Consider the following 23,000-nt stretch of genomic DNA (forward strand, 5'->3'; position numbering starts at 1 on the left):
ATGAATATGAAAAGTCACTTGGGCATACCTTCTGTTCTATACAGAACTCTTTCTCAGTCTGACTTTTGCAAGCTTAAAAGAGAAGGACTTCTGTGAAAACCCTAAACAATATTATAAAGACACTGTGATTTCCCGACTGTTCAGGGCAAGAAACCATAATGGGAAGGTTATGTGACTCCAACTCATGCATACGACTCACTCCCACCTAGACACACATACATGGAGGCCTAGGTACACACTCAGACAAGCATGAAACACATGCACACTAGCATACATGCACACACCTGCACAGACACAGTCATATAGACGGTCATGGGTAGAACCAGATTCCCATTACTTAGGACCTGTAGCCCAGCACCTGTTCCTGCTACACTTCTGTAAAATCACCATTCAACCCACATTGACAGCACCCTGCTTCAGGCCTCCAGGCCTCTCAGGCAGACTCCACCTCCAAGTAGAAATTCCCATCAACCACACAGAATTCAACTTCCGAGATTTGGTTCTTTTATTTCTCCTTTCTTTTTTATTCCTTCTTTCCTTCCTTCCATCTCTCTATCTTTCCTTTCCTTTCTTTTATTCTTCATTGTTATTTTACTGTGTGTGTTTGTGAAAGACAGAGAAAGCACGAGAATGTCTGTGTGCACACGCACAAAAGCCACAGCCCACATGTGGATGTCAGAGAGCTCCCAGGAGTGGGTGCCTCGCCAGACACCTGGGTGAGACAGGTCTCCTTGCTTTTTGCACTTTCATACTCGAGGGCACCTCATCTTCCTGGTGATTCTATGGCCTTCCCCTCCCAGTTAAAAATATGAATGCCAGGGTCACAAATGTGTATCACCATCCAGAAGTTCCCTGTGAACTCCTGGGTTCAAACCCGGGTTGTCAGCCTGAGGCTGGTGAGGCAAGCACTTCATTCAGGTGAGAACCTGCTGGCCCCTCCCCTTCTTCTCATGGGCTAATAGAACTGAGCAGAGAGGCTGGCATGGCCTGAGGCCAGACAGGATGCCCATGGTTTGTCAGATGTGCCAGTGTCCTGGGTGGAGCTCCCAGCCCTTGGCTGATGTTCCTGCACTTGTGCATTTCAGGAACGCACCAGAGCTGACAAAACCCTGTGTCTGTGTCTGTACTCCCTGACATGCCATGAGCAGTGATGTGTGGGAAGAGGTGCTTGTTGAACATTGTCCTCATTGTTCATGTATGCAGCAGACACCTTTGTAACTGGGCCAGGAGTAGTAAGATGATACTGGAAATGGTTGTTGGTTTAGCATTTACTGGTTTCTGCTGCAATTCCCTAGGTAGAGTTGGGCAATGTTTTGGGAATGGGCTGTGTACTCCCACATTCTTTCCAAAGGCAAACATCAGGTCAACAACCCCTTGTTGCAATGCCCCAGCTGGGTACCTGCTTGGACATGGAGCAGAGTCCTGTTTGTTTTCTGGGAAGAGGGCAAACAAGGGGTGACTGCAGGAATCTAAAAGGGACCAGAGTGGCGAGGCAGGGAGAGCATAGGCAGGGAGAAGTCAGAGACTGGAGGCTGCTAAAAGCAGCTTCTGAGTTGGTTTCCCATTCTTGGCAAAACAATTCCTCAATCCAGAGGGAACCTTTAATCATGAAGCTAATTACTATCCTGCTCCTCTGCTCCAGGCTCCTGCCAAGTTTAGCGCAGGAAGAAGGCGCCCAGGAAATGGACTGCAATGATGAGACTGTATTTCAGGCTGTGGATACTGCTCTGAAGAAATATAATGCTGAGTTAGAAAGCGGCAACCAGTTTGTGTTGTACCGAGTGACTGAAGGCACTAAGAAGGTGAGTGACAGTTTTCCTGTGAAACCACTTGTAATTGGTGCTCTCAGGCACAGGGGTAGAGGGCTGGAGATGGCTGGTCCTTAGGCTTCCTGGGTGATCATGAAAGCAGTATCCCAGGAAGAAAGAAACCACAGCAGATGGAGATGTTTGAAAGAGACAGGCATGGTGGGACTCCAGCATCTCAGTCAGCTTGCAGCAGGAGAATCCACTGCATCTGTGAACTCAGCCATCTCCCAGCCTGAAGTGAGAGTTCCACACGGGGATGGATACAGGGGACGAGAAGGGAGTTGGCATTATTGCTTGGACCAAATATCTAGCACCGAGTGTGTGTGTGTATGATTCTTTGAAGTTAATAGATGTTTCCACTAGTTCTTTAGTTTAGGGAGGCAGAGAGGTTGAGCCAGGGTGTCCTGTAGCTTTAGACCAACACACGAACTTGCTGTGCAGCTAACGATGACCTTAAACTTTTGATCTTTCTGCCTTCAACTCCCTAGAGCTATGAATACAGGCATGGGCTGCCATGCCCTGTTTATGTGGTACTAGGGAAGCAAGCTCAGGACTCCGTACATGCTAAGCAAGGACTTTACCACCTACGCCACATCCCAAGCACACTCTGGCTAGTTTTTACTATACTTTTATTTCTCTGTGAGTACACTCAGGTATGAAACAAGTGAAAGCAGGATGTACAAATCATAAAAAAAAGAAAATCATTTAGAGTTTCTTTTTTTATATATAAACTTCACAGGCTGGAGAGACAGCTCAGTGGTTCAGGGCACTGGCTATTCTTCAGGAGGACCTGGGATCAGTGCCCAGCACCTATGGTAGCACACAGCCATCTATAACATCAATTCTAGGGACTATGCGGAGTCTCTGGCCACCTTGGGCACCAGGCACATTTGCACTGTACATATATACTTACAGACAGACAGGAAGGCAGACAGACAGACGACATACATAACTACATTAAGGCAAACAAACATGCCTATAGAGTTAAATTTAAACCTTTCAAAAATATAAATAAATAATAAAATAAATTTTACCTTACAAGCATCGTTCTTTGGATGAGTTAAGTTATTTCAGCAGGGAAGAAAAGGATACTTTGACACCATGAGGATGAAAGGAAAGCCCTATGGGACACAGGCTTGTGAGATTCAGAAGGGGAATGAAGCCCTTTGCTTGTCACTGCAGCACAGCCTGCAGTCTGTCCCTCCACTCAGGGCCACAGCCTCCCAGTGTCTTCATTGACTGACAGATGGGGGCCCATGGGAGTTTGGTTGCCCAGTGTTCATGTAGCTGCCCTGGCCTTGAACTCACAGTCCCCCTGTCTCAATCCAAGTGCACTACTGGGCTTACAGGCTTCGTCCTATGCCCAGTTTCAACCAGACAGGATGGACTCATAAATGTCCATGAGAACCAGGGTTTACATAAGAGAGGGCAGGGACAAAACCACGGATACTGCTATAAGATCACTAAGAATGCAGGCATAGTAAGCACATCCTTCCAGGGGCATTTACACAACTGTAAGCACTTATATTTTAATGAACACGGCTCTCCTTGAGTCTGATCAGGACTGGTGTTTGTGATGTCAGGGTCCACAAACGGTGCTGGGTGCGCTGAGTGACTCCAGGTGTCACCTTTGCTTTCCCCAGGATGGCGCTGAAACATTGTATTCCTTCAAGTATCAAATCAAGGAGGGCAACTGCTCTGTTCAGAGTGGCCTCACCTGGCAGGACTGCGACTTCAAGGACCCTGAGGAAGCCGTGAGTGTGCTCTTTATACAAAAGCCCTATCCTGTCCCATGCAACCCTCAGGGTGCTATAAAATATAAATGAGACAGGAAAACTGATAGACCAAGTATGAAACTTGTGTCTAGCATGGGGTACACCTGATAACTTGGTTCCCAGGTACTTGTTTAAAGCAGGGTCACCTGTCACCTCAGTCATCAACTGTTCATGGTGAGAAAATTTAATGTCCTTTTAGCCATTCTCAGTGAACAATACAGCATTGTCGTCTGTGTCCACTCCAGTCTGTCACTCAGTAATCCTTGGCCACCCCTGTCCTGTGCCAGCCTCCAACTGCTGGTGACTCCTGTTCTGCTCCTAACTTAAGGGACATCACCCCCTGTCATCCTTTGATGTCCTGTCTCTAGATGCTCTCATTAACTGCCTGATGTCCAGTTCCTTCCATATGCAATTGGCAAGATATAATTATTATTCTGTTCTGTATATACACCCAACTGCTTGCCCACCATTAGATATGGATTATTATTAATTATAAGGAGGTGGTATACATTATAGAGCCTATTCATACAGGATGTACATGTTATATCTGTGTTCTTGAGAAGAAAGGAAAGCCGGGAATATGCCAATTGTTAAACATGTGTGTGTCCACTCAGTAGAAGGTGGTCCATGCAAACAACCAAAGCTTGTGCATTGGACCCCAGGGAGACAACAGGAAGACATTTGGGCTGAGTTCGAGGTCTGGTTTAAGAAGAGTATGGCAGTTTCAGCTCTATTGAGCCCCAGTACTAGTCTTGACTCTGCTGCTCATCCTCCCTCAGTAGGTGCTTTATCCTATTAAAATGAGGCATTCTTGATCTCACTGGCTGTAGGAGGCTGACACTAGATACATTATACAAAGGAGCTGTTAACAAAAGCATCTTAAAGAAACACTGGGTCCACCTGATGCTTGCCTTGCACTGTGAGAGGGGATTATCTGCCTGAGAAGCAAGCCTGTCTTCTCACAGGCTAGCATTCCCCTCTTAACCAAGATGTCAGCATCGTCCACGTGTTTGTTTAAGCACTGTGCTCATTCACAATTGTAACATGCACTGGGTTCCAGATTAGGAGACCAGGATTGCACCTCTGGCTCTGGCTCTGTGAGGTTGTGTGGCAGCTGCTATGCCCTGCAGTCAGTCTCTCAGAGCTACCAGGAGACATCACAGTGAGCTCTAGCTTCACACAACAGCTTCTGATACTCAGGACAGGGGCTAAGGTGAAGACCAAGTCAAAGCTATTCTACAAACGTTATTCATCACTAAGAGTGGGCAGACGTGTGCAAGCACTGACTGTGTGCTACTCTGTTAGGCGCTTTCTGTGTGTGGGCACACTGATTCTCCTCAGCAACCTCTTAAGTACATGTGGTGCTGTTTCCACAAGGTGGGTAAACTGAGGCAGTGGGGGGCACCAGGGCAGCAGGAACAACTAGCAGCCAGTGGTGTGGAAGTGGGATGTTCTAAGAGGTTAAACTGATTTTATGTAAAGAGCAGGCAATCACTGAAACTGAGGGGGAATCAAAGAGGAAGCTCATCCTGTTGGTCCTCTTGGTCCATCTTGGTGGCAAAGAAGCAGCCACAGATCTCCACATCGTGCCTCGAGTTTAGAGGCCTTGTTTCTGCCTCTCCCTGTCCGGGAAGATCAGTGGTCAGTGGAAACAATCACAAGGTCACATAAATATTCATTCTCAAGTCTCACAAGTCTGTTAATGGACTGGAAAGATTGTTGAGTGGTTAAGAGCGCTTGCTGCTCTTGAGAATTCCTAGGTTGGGTTTCTAGCACCCAGATGGACACTTGGAACCATCTGTAACTCTAGTCCCATTGCTTCTGCTGCTGTCCTCTGGGTTCTGCAGGCACCAGGTACACATGAGGTGCATAGACACTCACATGCATAAGAACAAGTAAATCAAAAAGAAAACGAAACAAAAATCTCTATTAGAGAACAACCTTAGTCCTTTCTCTGTTTAAAAATCCACCTTTATTACCAGCACTAGCTAGGTGTCTCCAAGAGAAAGAAAGAGCAGATCAAATGCCCTCTTCTTTTTCATTTTTTCTTTTAGGCTACTGGTGAATGCACAACAACTTTGGGGAAGAAAGAAAATAAATTCTCCGTAGCCACCCAGATCTGCAATATTACTCCAGGTGGGTGATATATCTGGGGACCTGGCCTGTTGGTGGCAGTGTGTCGGAGCCTGGGGGTTGGTGATGTTAATTATTCCTGTGTACCAAGAACACAGCCCAGACCAGACTGCTTCACCCTCCCAGAAGGTGGCAATGCCATCTGCAGTGTTGGAATTGTGGTAGATGTTGGGTATAGTAGCACTGCAGCAAGTTCTTGGATTGGCTCAGGCTTGTGTCAATCATCCCCTGAGACCTATCCGAACTCCCTGTGCTGTGTCAGCAGGGATAGGTGGAGGTGGGTATTTGGGGTTCACTGAATGAGGCACCATGAACCTGCCTCCAATCCTTCACAGCATCCTACATGGAGCCGAGTGTGGGCTTTGAGGCGTGCCCTGGTCTGGAATCATTCCTTCTTTGTTGTCAAAATTATTTAATCTCATTCCAGGGTTTCTACTTTGCCTTAGGTCATTTAGTTCCTGGATAAAAGTCACACTCATCCTTCGTATTTAGGACAAACCTTAAACAGTACAAATTCTGGGCAGCTGCCTACCCACTATGCTGTTAGAATCTACTTTCCTATAAATAAGGCTGAATAATTACTTACTATATTTCACCTGGCTGCTGTTAACTGCAACTGGCCAACCCACAGGGATATGTTTCTATGGTTCACCCACCCCATGGTAGCTTCTCCTTCTCCTTCTCCTTCTGTACCTTTTTTCCCTTAGTGGTCGCTGTCTGACCCCCAGTCTGGGAAACCTAAACCCCACCTATTCTTCTTCTGTGAATCTATTAGCTGTTGGAATCTTTATTTACCAATCAAAAATAACTTGGACCAAGGTATATGTGCTCTGGGACAGCCAGGTCTTGAAGGCCCACACTTAGCATCACAACAGATAGCAATTGAAGAAACCTCAGCACTTCTTGTTTTGTTTCTTTGTTTTGTTTTCTGTTAGTTTGCTTTGGTTTTGGTTGTGTTTTATTTTTCAATGCACAGTTTCTCTGTGTAGCAATTCTGCTGTCCTAGAGTTGGCTTTCTAGACCAGGATGGCCTCGAACCCAGAGATCCACCTACTTCTACTTCCTCAGTGCTGGGACTAAAGTTGTGAACCATCACATCCAGCTTCATTCCAAATTTTTATCTTCTTCCTTTTCCATGTCTCAGAAGGGACATAAGAGAACTGCACCCTTGACACAAGGGTGGGGTGCCGGGAAATGAGACGATAAATCTAAAGTTGCAATGTCTGGGCGTCTTACCATAGACTCAGGACATTGATGGCTGATAATCACTGAGCATTTAAGATCTGGGGACATTACATACATCGACTCCTCCCACCATTACAGGTCAGTCAGTGTGGTATACACCCTCATTTGTCAAATGAGGAAACTGAGGCTGGAACAGTGAAGTAATTTACCTAAAATTATACAGATAGTCTGTAGAGACTGGGTAGAGTAGGTTCTTAGTTAAAAAAGAAAAAAAAAAAAAAAAAAAACAAAAACAAACAAAACAAAACAAAACAAAACCCTCCTTTAAGAATAAAAAGAAAAGGCAAGTTATGAGCAGATACAGCCATTATTGTCATTTTCTATAATGCTATAAAGGTGCCAAGATTTTATAGAGTGATGTGTTCATGGCCAATGGCAGTCATGAAAACCTTCCTGGAGCTGGCCTCTGCAAGGTGCAGAGGGTGGAAGAGAGGGAGGGGGGGACAAAAAGAGGGAAGGGAGGAGGAGTGGGACGGGGAGGGGGAGAGAGAATATGGGGCAGCATTTTTGGCTTCAATATGGTTCATCACCATAGGGGCATGTTTTCCCTGCACTGGCCTAAGTTTTCTGTGTAGAACCCGCAAAGGCACCATACTTCAGCTCTTGCAAGAAGTTGCATTAAGGATATCAGACCAAGGCAGAGAAGAGCTCATCAGTCCCCATCAGCACTGAAAAGTTCTATTCCTATTTCAAACCCATCTGTATAGAAATATGCAGCTTGGAAGGCACTCAGTTACCCAGGAAAGAAATGTCACCCTTCTTATTCTTCCCTCCCTTGAAACCGCTCTCTTCTACTCCATTCTGCCTTGCATGAGAGCTGGCTGGTGGGGGACAATTCTGCCCTGATCATCTCCACAGCTTATGTGGCTTTCACCTCCTTTGATCAGTAAGTCTCCCATCCTTCCCATCAAATTCTCCAGTGCCCTGATTCAACCTCTTCTGAAAGAAGAGAAGGGGAAGCCATTTATGAAGTTTTCCTGACTGCAGTAGAGAGGCCATACACCACACAGTCCTGAGGAGAGCTGTGTTGAGCACCTAGCAATGTGAGGGTTGAATATCATCAGCAGAGCCCAAGACTTAGTCTACCGACTAGATCACACCTACTGTGTTAAGTGAGCTTTTGGACAATGCAACAAATTACCTGACTTGGACTTTGCAGCACAGTTAAGATCTAGCTACATCTGAGTATCATAGTGCACCCTGGGGAGGTTGAGGGAGGAGGAGGATTAGGACTTTACATTCATTCTCAACAACAGAGGAAGTTGGAGGATATCCTGGAGTATATGAGGCATTGTCTTAAAAGGAAAGAGGGGAGGAGGGAGGAGAGACAGAGACAGAGACAGAGACAGAGAGACAGAGAGAGAGAGACAGAGACAGAGAGAGAGACAGAGAGAGACAGAGAGAGAGACAGAGAGACAGAGAGACAGAGAGAGAGAGGAAGGAGGAGATTCCCAGGGACAGTAGGCACCCAGTAAGTGTGTTCCCAAGAGGTAGGAAGCCTTGATCCTGAGGTGGCATCTGTGCTGTAGTCACTCACTCTGCAGCACTCCTCCTCAGAGAGCTCTCCCCTTGGTATTTAATAGCAATACCTATAATAAATGTTTGACATCATTTTATTGCAAACCATTCAGTGTTTCCTCCTTCCCACACAGCATATTCTTCACTTCAGAGAGTCTGTGGGAATCCTAAAATCCTCTGTAAATATTGTGATTATTTGCATTTTCCTAGGGAGAGGCTACAGCTCTGATCAGATTTGCCAAGAGCTTGTGAGCTTTGAGTGTAGACAGTGAGTCTAAACAGGTCAGTATCTCCTGCCTGGCACAGCCTTCTCTCTGACTGTCCCTAAATCAAACTGGCCCTCTCTGTGTCACATTGGGCACTTTGGCAAACTGAATAGATGCCACATCACATACTACTGTTCCTTTCCCATCCTGATTTCTCAGCACCATCAGCCCCTTTCTCCTGCCCCCCTCCTGCAAGTCTCCCCCCACATGTCTTGTCGATGCCTCTTGCCACCTTCTTCCTTTTCTCTCAGCATTCTCACCTTTTTCCATAGCTGTCATCCTCAGCCCCTTTGTCCTCATGTATTTTCCTAGCTCTTGCCCATCCCATAAAACGGTCTGTCTACACTCTTTCCTTTCTACCTGAGTCATTCCTTCACAGATGGGACACTTAAAATCTCCCTCTAACCTGGCTCATTGCCTGCCAGGGATAGCAAGGGCAGATAGACTTAAAGGGAGAGGCTCTCTTGGGCTGACCGATGAAAGCCCCTTGTCTTATGTTCTAGTCAGATGAAAACAGAGAGGAACACTTTCTGGCCAGCTCACTACCTCACATTGACTTGCTTTAGATGGTGAAACAGTGATATGTTAACAAGTTTAACAATAGCGTGTGACATAAAACAGAAAGACCATCCTGGTTGGGTGGGGGGCTCTTCTCCAGGGCAAAAAGCATTATGCTGACATTATCAGATGGAGTTAGGTGTCAGGGAGCTCTCAGTAACTTTGAAAAACAATGATATATCTGTAATGTCTTCCCTTTTTATAAAAAGGTTAGTGTATTGTTGTGGTCATTAAAATAAAGACCTAATGATGTAGCTCAGCTAAATTTACGACTCTTAAGGCAATAGGACCTGGGAGAATATAACTGATAAACGATGCAGGCTACAGTTTCATGAAAATAACCAACTTTATTCAGAGCTTCAGATAATGTATGCTCTGAGGGTTGAAAAAGGTCAGCTCAGTAAGGTTGTCATGAGCTCAAGCTACATACAATTCACAGGATAAGCTCCATGTGACAAAATAATGTTTTCCATAAGGTCATATACAGGAGAGTTTAAAGATTGAATTGAAGAACAACAGCAAACAATAATGAATATTCTGAAGTAAACTCATTCCAACCCAATACATCTGGGAGGAGCCTGAACACTCATTCCAAGAATAATTCTCTGCTTTCAAGAAACTGAAGTCACAAGTCTCCTGTCTTGTATTCTGGGATTGTTCTCACAAGCACTCAGAATTCTCCTCACACAACTTCCTTCCTCAACCCTGTTGTGAGAGGCTAGAATGCCTGCATACCCTGGTTCCATCCCTCTGTCCACACAGCAGGCAGAAGCCTCTGGAGAAGAGCAGAGGAAGGAGGATGAGCACTGGAGGCCAGCCTTAGCTGCATAGACAGTTCAGACCAACCTTGGATATAGGAGACCCTGTGAAAACGGAAATCAATAGCATAGCCATTCCTAATACTCTGCACCTTTGCCTCTGACTGCACTGGAGTCCTAAACTCTCATTAGCTTTAACTCACACCAGAAGGAGATACAGGAAAGTCAGGTGTTCAGGATCTTTCTAAATGGCCTTGTGCTTTAGGACCATGACTATGAGATGTGTTTTCAGTTATGAATGCTGTGTCTTTGTCTGCTCATTGTCAAGGTAAGGGTCCTAAGAAGACAGACGAGGACCCTCTGTGTCGGGTGTTTCCAACCCATACTGACGGATAGCTCAGACCTGGAGCCTGTTCTCAAACATGCCACGGAGCATTTCAACAACAACACAAGCACACCCTCTTTGCTCTCAGAGAAGTAAAGAGTGCCCTCTCACAGGTTTGTTGTTCAATTGTTCAGACATGAGATATTGTAGTGACAAGGAAATGTTAGTGGTTCCCCAACAAAACAGAGAGGAGCTGATCTGATACACCTCCCAGCAGGGTCTTTGTTCTATTCAAGTTAGATCACCTCCCCTCCTGCACCCCAGTCGCCACCTTCACGCAGAATGGTTTTGATATTGGAGGAGGAGGGACCCAAATGTCTATGGGCAAGGTTTTATGCTAAGCAGCAAGCAGGGGTAAATGGGTAAGCATCTAATTGGAAAGGTACTGTGGCCTTTAACATAATTGTCTGGTGCTGGGAGTCACATCATAAACTTAAGTTCTATTCCCCACTGCATTGGTTGTTGTTAGACAGGGGGTTGGGCTTGTAACCTGGGGTGCAGCTTTCCTGGGAGAGTAACCTGGAGACACTGGTCTTGTTGAGGGTGTATCCTGGAAACGTTGTCGGGTTGAGGATTAGCCTAAGGGATTGGAGTGAGGACCAGCCTGTTAGTTTACCTGAGATCAAACTTAGGTCAGGTCTAAAACGGAGTCTGAACTTAAAAGATGTAGCATCTCAATATGGTTGAAAATCTGTTAGACTGGCATTTTGTCCTTAAAAAGAACCACTGGCAGGAGAACCTGCCTGGCCACGTGCTGGCATGTGCTGGAGTGTCCTGTGTTTTCATGAGATTAACTTCGTATGACAAGGGCTTTGTCAGGGTCCAGGGGAGTTTGAGACCATGAAAGGGAAGGAAACTCTCACACTCCAGTTCCCTCGGCATTATGTGCTTTCTTCCCAGAAATGGAAAAATGGATGGCATTATAGCTGAGGCTTTACCAAATCTATATTTTTATCTTCTTATCATTAATTAAAAATGGCATCAATACATTAAATTGTTTGTAAAAAGGTGGACACCCCTAAATTATACTGCCACTTCTTCCTGGTGGCGTGGGGTGGAATATCTACTAATCTGACCATTTATTTATTTGCTTCTCTTGTTTGCTTGAGGCAGAGTCTCTACAAGTCCTGGCTGCCTTGGACCTCACTCTGTAAACCAGGCTGGCCTCAAACTCACAGAGATCTTCCTACTTCTGCCTCTGATGCTGGGATTAAAGACTTTGACCCAGGCCTAGCTTTGTATTGGTTCCTTTATCAAAGGCTTTTCTGAGGTTTCTTAAGAATCCCTCAGGTTAGAGAGCCTCTCTTTAGTTCAACCTGCTCCTGTGTGTGAGATGTGGACCTTGCCCATCTGAGGTCCTGAACAGCGCTCAGCACAGGGACATAGTGACCATGGACACAGATGGTGGGAAGGGGCGTTGAAGAGCAAAGCAGGAGAACCTCACTACCTGGTGACCTGCACCCAGAGGGCTCACCAGGAGAGGCCACTCCCATTCCACATTGCTCCGAAGCTAGACAATCATACTGCTTCACTAACCTGATACTCCTCCACTAACATACATGCATTCTTGGCAACCTGGGAAAGAAAGATTGTGGGGGCCTTTGAAGATACAGATATATGTATATGATATATAATGTATACACATAAGATAATATGCATATTCTTTTACACTTGCAGTTACTTAGAAATGCCATGGGAGTGTGTTGTGTGTATATGTGGGTGTCTGTACATGTGTTTGTCACAATACCTAATATTTGCTTAGTGATTCTATGGTCTACTAAAAAATAATGGTTTGTATTTCTGGAAAAGTTACTATATCCAGTTCAATGTTTCAAGACATTTATAATTTTGCTCATTGTGAATATTGTTCAACCCTGAGGTTCAAGTACTCATTCCACATAAATCATTTTCAGGTGGTGGCTGGCATGAATTATCAAATTATCTACTCCATTGTGCAAACAAATTGTTCAAAGGAGATTTTCCTATCCTCCGTGAAGACTATGCCCCTTCCCCAGTGGATGTAGTAGAAAAGACATTTAGCAAATAGTCTTTCACATTTTGCTTTGATAGCATTTCCAGAATGTCAAGCTCTGGGACTTGACACTGAGATGTCATTTAGTGGTTCACATTCATATTTCACCAGGGTCTTAGGACCTAAGTTGCTGGTCAGGCAATCCATGTGTGTCAAATCACACTAAGTATTTTCTATCCTGTTAGGGATTAGAAGGATTTGCCATGCTGATGGGTTGTCACCTCTCCTGGCCTCCTCCACCTTCCTGTGTGTTCCATATTCACACAGGATGCTCTGTGTCCCAGCTTCTTCTATAAACTCTCCTGTGGTGTTTGCTCTGCCCTCCCTCTCCCTGTCCTTCCAATGAATGCATTCTTGGAATTCTCTCCCTCTGTGCATGGGACATCTTGTCATTGTAATGATATTGGCATGACCAGTGGCTTGTGGATGCCAAGGTGACCAGACCCAACCTTTCTGGGAATATATTGTAGATATTTCTTTAATCTTGTGTCTCTGCTTTGAGAGTTCTATGTTGTGAGGGAAAGGTGGGAAATCTAGACCACACTTTGCTAATTTTAATGGTAGATAACTTGGGACATATGCTATTATGCCTTCTTAGGTCATGCATATGTAGGTTACATGGACCATAGATTAATCCTGCTTCCTGAGCCTTCTGTGTCACTGGAAAATCATTGTAATATGTTGGACAAATAAAAAACCAGGACACAAAGTGTACTCACAAGAGAACGGAGAAAGGAGGATTAGGAGTTCAAGAGCGTCCCTTAGCTGCACAGTGGGATTGAGGCCATCAGTGGTTTGAAAAGCTGCTGTTTCAGAAAGAAAAAAAAAAAGACATAAGCAAATAAATGAAGACAAGGAGGAAGGGAGGTGGGTGTGATTTACACACACCTTTGCCGGCACTCAGAAATAGCTTATGTCCATGAGTTCAGGACGAGTCTATTCGACAGAGTTCTAAGCCATCTGGGGCTATATAGAGAGATGATGCTGTATCAAAATTTGTTTCAAGTTAAAAATTAAAATCAAAGGAAAGGAAGAAAGGAAACTATGTATGCAGAGTCAGTCAAATATACAAAGTAAAAGTAATATAAATATAAAAGTAATAGAAAATAAATGTGTTATAATTCAGAAAGCTGTTACGTTCAGGAAAGAATTGTGGTTTTCTCTGATTTTACATATTTTGGGGGATTTATTCAATACTTCTAATGTTCTGGTTAATTATGTATTGATTTATAGCCGCTGAAAGAATCATAAATGACTATCAAGAAAGACACAAAATGAAAGAAACATTTGTGAATCTTCGTCTTTTAAGGGCTTAACATGAAAGATCATGTTCAAATTCCAGAACTCAACACCAAAAAAGACAGACCACTTCTAAAATGGGCAAAGGGACTGAACAGATGCTTCAGGGATTTGACAGGTGACCCCAAGCCCATGAGGAGACCCACAGGACCACTAGCCATCAGGAATGCAAATGCAAGCAGAATGGTCCTAACCCAGAGAGGATTCCTGCACATTCTCTTTGTCTTTTTTCCTGGGGGAGATGAAGGAGATGTGAATATTTCAATGACTTTTTCTTTCTTAAAAGTTGTGGTTCTTTTATTAAAATTTTTAGATTCATTTATTTCAAAATATGGCTTTTTGCTCTACATGTATAATCTGTAGACTATGCAAATTTACAATATCCCACAAGAGGCTGGAGAGGCATCTGGGATCATAGGACTGAATTGTAGGTGGTTGTGTTGCCATGGGGTGCTGGGAATGAACGGTCCTCCATAAGAGAAGTTAGTGCTTGGACCTCAGGCATTTCTCCAGTCCTGTGATTATTTTACATGCTCTACTTTTTCACCTCCAAAAATTTTTCCTCATCATTAGAAATCTTGGTAAACTTTAAAAATGACTCATGTAATAATATTCCTTGCAAGGACCCCATAGATTGTTTTTACCACAGCACTCCTACCTTTCGATACCTAGGTTATTTTCTACTTTTATATAATTACTAACTTAGCAAACATTTTTGAAAATGGAAATGTTTTGTATTTGCATCATTTTTCAAAGTAGGGTCTCAGTTTATAGGTGATAAACATAGTTATTAAAAATCTTTTAAACTTCATTTTATTCATTGGTTATTTTCTTAAATAAAAGTGAAATTTGTCGTATTAAAATTCGGGAATTTTATGGCTACGATATTTTATTTTCTCAATCAATAATTGAGGTAATGTATTTATTTTGCTGAAATATTTTCATAGAGGATGTTAAAAGTTTATGGGTTGCAATTTATGGATAACTAATTACATTTTTGCCCATTCCTTTCTTTGTGTATTATGATATATGTATGTATGTACATGTGTGTAAGTACACACCTGTGTACATACATATGTGAAAGCCATGTGCTCAACAGACTCTAAAACAAAACAAAGGAAAAATTGAAACCAGGAATAACTATTTCAGTCGAAGGCTTGTCTCTGGCTCTCCTCTGTCACTTATGACATTGATAAGATCATCGGAAACAGGGGACAGGACTTCTGGGGCTCACCTGACAACAGCCTGGCAGTCAACAAACTCATCGTTCAGTGAGAGACCCTGTCTTGCCAAACATTGCTGTGCAATCGCGGTCATTATTCTTCCCTCTCTGTGGTTTCTCTTCCGCCATGGATGTCAGGGCTACCTATTATTTTCATTTCTCCTTTGCTTTCAGCTTTTGTTCTTTTCTTCACATTTCGATTAAATCAACTGTAACATAGATACCTGTCATTCATTTTTTGATAGATGTTTGTTCTCACAATGACTTCTGTTTGTGATTTTAGACCACCAGGATCATGGTGAGTCTTAGGGAGTCATACCTACGTGGATATTCTGTAACACAATTGCTGGCTTCTCACCAGGCTGTGACCTTTATCCCAGGTGAGAAATCACACATGGAGACAGGGAAGTGGTGGGGCCTCCTTCTTACTTTAGCTACATTTATGTCTGTAAGTGACTAAGACAGCATGATGGATGAAGGAACAGTGTGGGTTCTCCAGACAAGGTAGCCTTCAGGGACAGTGGCACCTGCCTTTCCTTTTATATGAATTGTCCTTAAATCTGGTGTTTTGAGTTAGAGAGAACTGTATCTTGTTTTAACCAGTCACCATGAAATCCTTCCAGGTAAAGCTGCAGGTTTTCCAGGGTGTTTTATCTGGGAGCTTTCTGAAAGCTTTTAAAGTTAGATCAACATTTCTAATCAAACCAGTGCTGAGTTCCTCACACTGACAAACGGTGTGAACATGTCATTGAGAAACAGAACTGTACCTGTTATGAGAGCACCACTGTGCACCTGTCATGAGGGAGCACCTCTGTGCACCTGTCATGAGGAGCACCATCAGCACCCTCGCGAGGGAGCACTGTGTGCACCTGTCATGAGGAGCACCACTGTGCACCACCTGTCATGAGGAGCACCACTGCACACCCGTCATGAGGAGCACCACTGCACACCTGTCATGGGGAGCACCACTGTGTATCTGTCATGAGGAGCACCACTGTGCACCTGGTCAGAGGAGCACCTGTGCACCTGTCATGAGGAACACCTTGTGCACCTATCATGGGGAGCCCCTTGTGCACCTGTCATGAGGGCACCACTGCGCACCTGTCATGAGGAGCACCACCTGTGCCTGTCAGGAGAGCACCACTGTGCCACCTGTCATGAGGAGCATCATTGGCACTGCCTGTTTAATGGAGCCATGGACTCCCAGCTGTCCATTGGAGAGTCATTGCTTTATGTTCACAATCATTTCCCTCAAAATTAAACATTTCTCTAGTTTACATCAAAAAGGGAACTTTTAAACTGGGCGTGGCAATTGTACATCTGTAACCATGTCAGTCAGGAACTGAAACAGGGGAATCAAGTTTGGAGGGTCAACCTCTGTGACTTATAGAATTCAATGCTGGCTTAGGACCCTGTATCAGGGTAAAATAAAAAGAAATTATAGCTAATCGGTCAACAGGTGCAAAATGCTCTCTCCTATGCATATGAACTCCCTGGAGAACAAGGAGAAGGGATGGTCTAAGGGCCAATATTCTCTTTACTTCTGTTCCGTTCCCTCACACCCTGTGTACACGAGAATGCAGAAGTTGTCTGTATGACAGGATCAGCCAGGACTACTCTTTGGGGGAACTTACTGACTTTCAATGTTATTTTCTTCAGGAGATGATTTGTTTGAACCACACTTCCCAAGACCAAGCCGTGCTGCCCCAGGAGATACCTGTAGACAGCCCGGAGCTGAAGGAGCACTTGGTCATTCCATTGCACAGCTTAATGCACAGCATAACCATATTTTCTATTTCAAAGATTGACACCGTGAAAAAGGCAACATCACAGGTCTGTAAATAGAAAATGGGAGTTTGAACCTATGTATGGATTGATTGGCATCATGTTCCCTATGTTGGCTCTGGTTGGGGACACAGTGCTTGGCAACAGAATTTGGTGGGGTGTCCTTCATTTGGGAGGCAGAGATAGGATCCTGGGAGTTTGAGGCTAGCTTGATCCATAAAAGTGAGTTCGAGGATAGCCAGGGTTACATGGCAAAGCTCTGTCTCAAAAACAAACAAACAAGGAGGGTGGGAAGCTCAAGTGTGGTTTTACCTGACAATGTCTGAAACAAAGCTTAAAATTGTATAACCCATCACTTCCAAAACCCAAAATAGTGTAAAAATACTAGAAACCACAGTGCAATTAGCAAAATGCAAGTGATGAAGTGCACTGTTTTATTCTCTAGCATCTCTGTCTCATCTCTCTTAGGAGACATCTTGTGCTGTGTTTTATGGTACAACAGTAATACACCAAAACTCTCAGAAGCTGAGATAGGAGGATTACCCACAAGTTGTAAAACTAGCTTGTTCTACACATAGCAAGTACACCCACATACACACACACACACACACCCACACACACACACACACACAATAACAACAAGATCCACAATATGGCATTGGGTAAATGAAGCCAAGCAGAGCCTTACTCTTGAGTGTTAGGGCAGAAAGTTAGGCAACTTTGTAAAAGAGTATTTGATGGGGGAGAGTTTCCTGCTTTACTCACTGCCTGTTGTTTTGTTTCCTATGCACTGGTTGAGAGTTTTAGTCCCTTGCTGTTTAGGTTGCTCAAATGTTTTTGTTAATTCTGGATATCAGCTATTTGTCTGAAGGGTAGCTAAAGATTTTCTCCCATCATGGTCTATAGGCCTAGGTGCTGGATTTATTTCCTTTGCTTTGTAGAGACTTTGTATTTTCCTGCAGTCCCATCTGTTGATACCTGGGGCAGATTCCTGTCTGTGCTGTTGGTCTTCCTGTCTGTTTTTTCTGCCTCTGTGTCTCTGTCACTATGGCTCTACAGTGTACTTTGTCTAGTAGTATTACAATACCTTCAATATACTCCAAGACTAGTTTGGCCATTCAATCTTATGTGGTCTTTAAATTCATGTGTACTTTTCCTAAGAACTAAACCATGGGAATTTTTATAGATATCACATTAATTCCTGTATATTAATTTTCAGTAGTATGAATCAATTTGCCTGTGAAGGCATATATTTCCCAGTATCTTCAGTAATTTCTTTACCAATATCTAAGTTTTATTATAGAGAAGTTTGCAAGGAGTTAGACATATCTAATAATTAATTTTTGAGAGAGGATCATTATACAGAGACTGACTTCAAATTCACTCTGTAGACCAGACTGGCCATGAACTCAACAGAGATCTACCTTCCTTTATCTCCTCAGTGCGGATACAAAGCATGTTCCACCAAGGACTGGCTTGTTTAAATGTTTAATGGTTTCTTAATATTAAAAGTATAGAGAATCAATAGATAATACAAATATTTTCCTCTAATATAATAATTTAAACTACATAAGAAATTTTGATTCAGTATTTGGCAGAAAAACAACAAAAACGTTTGAAGAAAATACTTTGTTTTCCCAAAACCCAAGATTGTGCTAAAATCCTAAGCATGAGTTACTTTGTAGGTGTGGTTTGAAGCCCTTGAACATTAAAATTAGTATGTATATTAAAGTAAAAGTTTAGCCTGCATATCTTTTTTACATAGTGAAGGAAGCTGGGCCAGACTAATACCCAGAAGTCTTAGTTATGTGTACAGTTATGGTACCAGATATGGGTAGCAAGAAGTGTGACACTTTAGATGGTCAGTTTATAATTAAAATTTCAAGATCCCAACTTTAAAACTCACTGTAGTAAAAAGTTTAATTTATTATAGAAAATTTTTATTAAATATTTGTCTTGTCCTATTAACTTTACAGGTGGTTTGAGTAATATATGTGATTGAGTTATAGCCAGAGAAACTAACTGTTCCAAGCAAAGTAAAACAGAACTGACAGCGGATTGGGAGACAACAGACCTCGTGAGTAGCCTGTCCCCTGTGTGAGGATCTAAGGTCACTGCTCATGCCCACATCACTAATGTACACTTATTTTTTTATTTTTTTTCGGAGCTGGGGACCGAACCCAGGGTCCTATAAGAAGCAAGCGCCTCTACCACTGAGCCAAACTCCAACCCCACACTTTATTTTCTCCCTGCTTTCACATGATTAGCAAAGTTCAACTGCAATGCTAACGTGTACATGAGAGAGACCTTGGGAGAACAAAGCTCCCCACTGTCAGATGCCAAGGCCGCTTAGACATGGTAGGATTTGGTGCACGGGAGCTTGGGTCAGCTCTGCCTATTCAAAAGCAATATCTGGGTATGGAAAAATGAATCATTACTGAAACAAAGTGGGTCAGGACCATTTTAAACAACAAAAAGTTGTACATTCTATGCTAATCTTGGTTGATGGCTGGAAGGAAAACAGGTAACCTCCCAGTCATAGCTCATTGTCAGTGTTCCAGGCAGTCCTGTGTCTGGTATTACTGAGGAAGACCAGGAGTACTAACACGGGAAGCCACACCTTTCTGAGACTCACCCGAGACCTGAGTACTACTGTATGCTGTGCTCTGCTCTGAACATTGGAGGATTTTGTGAGGAAGGTGGCTTCACTCCCTTCACAGTTAATGAATGGAAACTGCATTTAAAAAGGCTCCTCAAGGGTCCCACACACAGTTCAAATCTGAAAGGCTGCACTCTGCACCAGGTTCTTTTAAGTCTTAATGTGCCTAGGGGCATCCCTTGCCAACGATGGACACTAAGATTTGAAATGCTCTGAGACTCAGGTGAATCATGTCACTGATCCCCTCAAGCCCAGGCTGTGCACAGCCAGCTCCTTACATATTCTCAATGGTCCTGAAAGGCCCTGGGAAGCAGATGTTGTGGTTTCATTTGGCAGGAAAGTGGACTCAGTCTGTAGAGTGTTGATGCAGCTCCTATCTGGCCACACCCGTTCCATCATAGCCCCCAGCACAATTTAGAAAGATGTTAAACTCAAAGCCTAGTTCTCTCCTCTCTCATGACCCCCCAAGCTTCAACTGTGGCCTCCCCATTGGTAAAATGGAGGTGGAGCATATCAGAAAGTCACATGTCTGTGCAGATTGTCACCTCTCTTTCTAAGCTGAGCTTCTTGTCATTTTATTATATATCTCTAACACAGTGTAAAGGCCTTCCTGTCAAGCTTGTGAGAAAGGCCTATGGGTGCACAGCTGACAATGTTTAGCCATAAAGACCTTTATGGATAGCCAACAACAATGGTAACAACAGAAATGATGTCAAATTGCATACCTGGGATTCGTGCTCAATCACCCAGTTTTTCTAAATGAGAAAAAACTCTTAGCCTTGGGGACTAATAAAAGAATCAGGGACAGGGCTGGGGGCTGTTACTCAATTGAAGGTACCTGCCCAACACTTACAAAGTTCAATCCCTTGGACTATAAACAAAGCCTACGTTTCAAAATAATCAGGGGGAAATATTGTTGATTCAATTTTCTGGGAAGGGTAATATGGCATTTGATCTGGGAAAACTCTTGCTGTTGCAATACAGAATAACATCCTGTGTTCTAGTCTCTTCTTCCTTCACAGACAGCCTGGTGTGGCGATGCATTCCTCTCAATATTTCTGTGTAGATGATTTCTGAGCCTCCAGGTTTTCACCTTTCGGCTGAGTGCAGTACAAGAAATAAGAAAAGACAACTGTAAGTCCACCTACATTGACAGGTGCAAGAAGAAGGGATCAGGAAATGAACACGGACCCATCCATGGGCATGGCTGGTTTCATGCAAAGCAAATAAAGGATAAAAGATTCCTAGGCAAGACCATGGCCATTGGCTCAGCATGGTCTTAGCCATGGACACCAGAAACCACATGGCCTTGGTCATGGACCTCAAACAAACTTGATGACCTTAAATAGCAAAGAGATGATGGCTATAACTATAGACATCCAATGGTTTATGGTCATGGTCATGGTCTTGGTCATGGTTATGGTCAGGGTCCTTATGGTCACAGTGAGGGCAAACACACAAATAAATACAAAAACAATGTCAGCACACTGACCAGAGCAGAGCCTTTGACAAGCTCTTCTGAAGACAGTACTACATCTACACAGATACAGGGGAGGACAGAGGCTTACATGGAACCCTCCCCTAAGCTCAGCCAGCTGTTATCTCTCGTGGTTTTCATGCTCAGGTTTCACTGAAGGTGTGATAGCTACCACATCACCATATACACGGAGACCCATGATGATTTGAACCCTGATATCCATGTACAACCAGATGATCTTTCATTTAAGCTGATATCTGATTTTCAGACTTCCAAAACTCTCCTCGGTGCTCATGGAATTCATTTTAGTAGGAGGATCCACCACAGAAACAGCAGAATTTTCTGATTTTGATCTCCCTTGGTGCTCTTTCTTTAAAAAAAAAAAGATTTATTTATTTAAAATATGTAGGTACCCTGCAGCTGTCTTCAGACACAGCAGAAACACCAGAATCCATTACAGATGGCTGTGAGCCACCATGTGGTTGCTGGAATTGAACTCATGCTAGTGCTCTTTTCTTAACCTGCCACAGCCCAGGTACTTTTTTACAAATGCCCAGCCTCTTTTTCTACTGCCAAACAAAAATTTTGATATAAGTCATCCAAGCCATGGGGCTCAAGAACAACAGCCTGTCAGTGGACTTTATAAATCCCTGTGGACTGATAATAAAACTGCCATCCTTCTGAATTCCTTGAATACCTCACACTCTCTGAACCAATACAGGGAAAGCCTAGCAGAATCCACTGCTCAGATAATGAGTGGGTATCTCAAGATACACATTAGCATTTCCAAACAGAATTATGGCCTCTGTGTTTAGAAAACAGAAAAATCAAAGACTGAAGGTTGAGTTTATGGATGGGAAAATAACAGCAAAACTTCCAGATGTCAGAAAAGATAAATGAAAACAGAAACAGGCTGATCAAAGGAAAATGGGCAGTAATGACTTGACTTTATGTTTCTCAAACGGGTTAAGTATATCAAACAGAGACTCTCCCTTGAGCAGGTTAGCCTTGGATTTCTTTTTTAGGGCGACGGTGTTTCTCTACTAGTCTACCCCTGGCTAGTCTTTGTCATAGCTTTAACCAAGAGCTTTTCGGTAGTGTTGCTGAGGTCAGATCAAGCAATCCTTAGTTCTCAGAAGTTCTGCATCAACACCAAGGACAGAAAGAAGGAAGAATATTATTAGGTTTTATGGCAACCTTTTAGTTCTTAGACAAGGCATGTCATTGGGAGTTGATGGAAACTTCATTCCTACCTTTTGTAGAAGCCGTCTTTAACCCTCACCTTAAATTGCTCTATCTTTTTGCTATGACGATGAGGACTATTGACTTTGGAGAAAGAGAAAGAGGTTATCACTCATGGCCTTAGAATGTGAGGAAGGTGTGTGCTTTACAACCCATGCCGTGCTTTTGCCTGGAAAAAGAAGATAGGACTTTCTGAAGGCAGAGATAAGTCCTCCAGGCTCCAGCAGACAGTTCCGTACCCATGATCTCTGAGAGATGCTAGGTAAATTCCCTGGCCACTAAACAAAGACCTGAACCCCGGAAGTGACCCTGTAGGGAGGAGGGACCCCTGACAGGTATGGAAGGAGAACACAGAGTGGGGGATCAGAACAGTCAGAATGTGTGTGATTGTGGGACTCACTGCAGAGTCCCCACAAACTCCGATTACAGAAAGCAAGGTGCCTGCAGAATGCACTGGAGAGATGTGTGGGAATAGGAAATAAGGATGCTGCTTCACACAGCTACACAGCCTGTGGGTGTGTGTGTGGCTGCTGTGGGAAACTGCATTTGAGCTGAGTGTTCTTTCATTTTAATCATTGTTTACCTTTACAATGGAGACCCAATGTTACTGGGAAACATTCTCACCCTGTAACTGGCTGCGCTGCTTTGCCTAAGTTGAGCAGAAGCACGAGATTAACAGCGTTTTACTATATTACAGAGGCTCCTAAACTCATGTGAGTACAAGGGCAGACTCTCAAAGGCAGGGGCAGGCCCAGCGCCTGAGCATCAGGCAGAAGCTTCAACCGTGACACCATAGCCTGGCAAAGACCCGGAGTGGAAGGACCAGAAGACTCCTGGG

The 23,000-nt window shown here is 43.7% G+C and overlaps 1 pseudogene; it reads left to right on the forward strand.

The window, feature by feature from the left end:
• Nucleotides 1-1,607: 1,607 nt before the first annotated feature.
• On the forward strand, nucleotides 1,608-22,958 carry LOC116897814 (annotated as a pseudogene).
• The last annotated feature ends 42 nt before the right edge of the window (nucleotides 22,959-23,000 follow it).

The sequence above is a fragment of the Rattus rattus genome, chromosome 4 (assembly GCF_011064425.1).
Source record: "Rattus rattus isolate New Zealand chromosome 4, Rrattus_CSIRO_v1, whole genome shotgun sequence".
Taxonomy (NCBI): domain Eukaryota; kingdom Metazoa; phylum Chordata; class Mammalia; order Rodentia; family Muridae; genus Rattus; species Rattus rattus.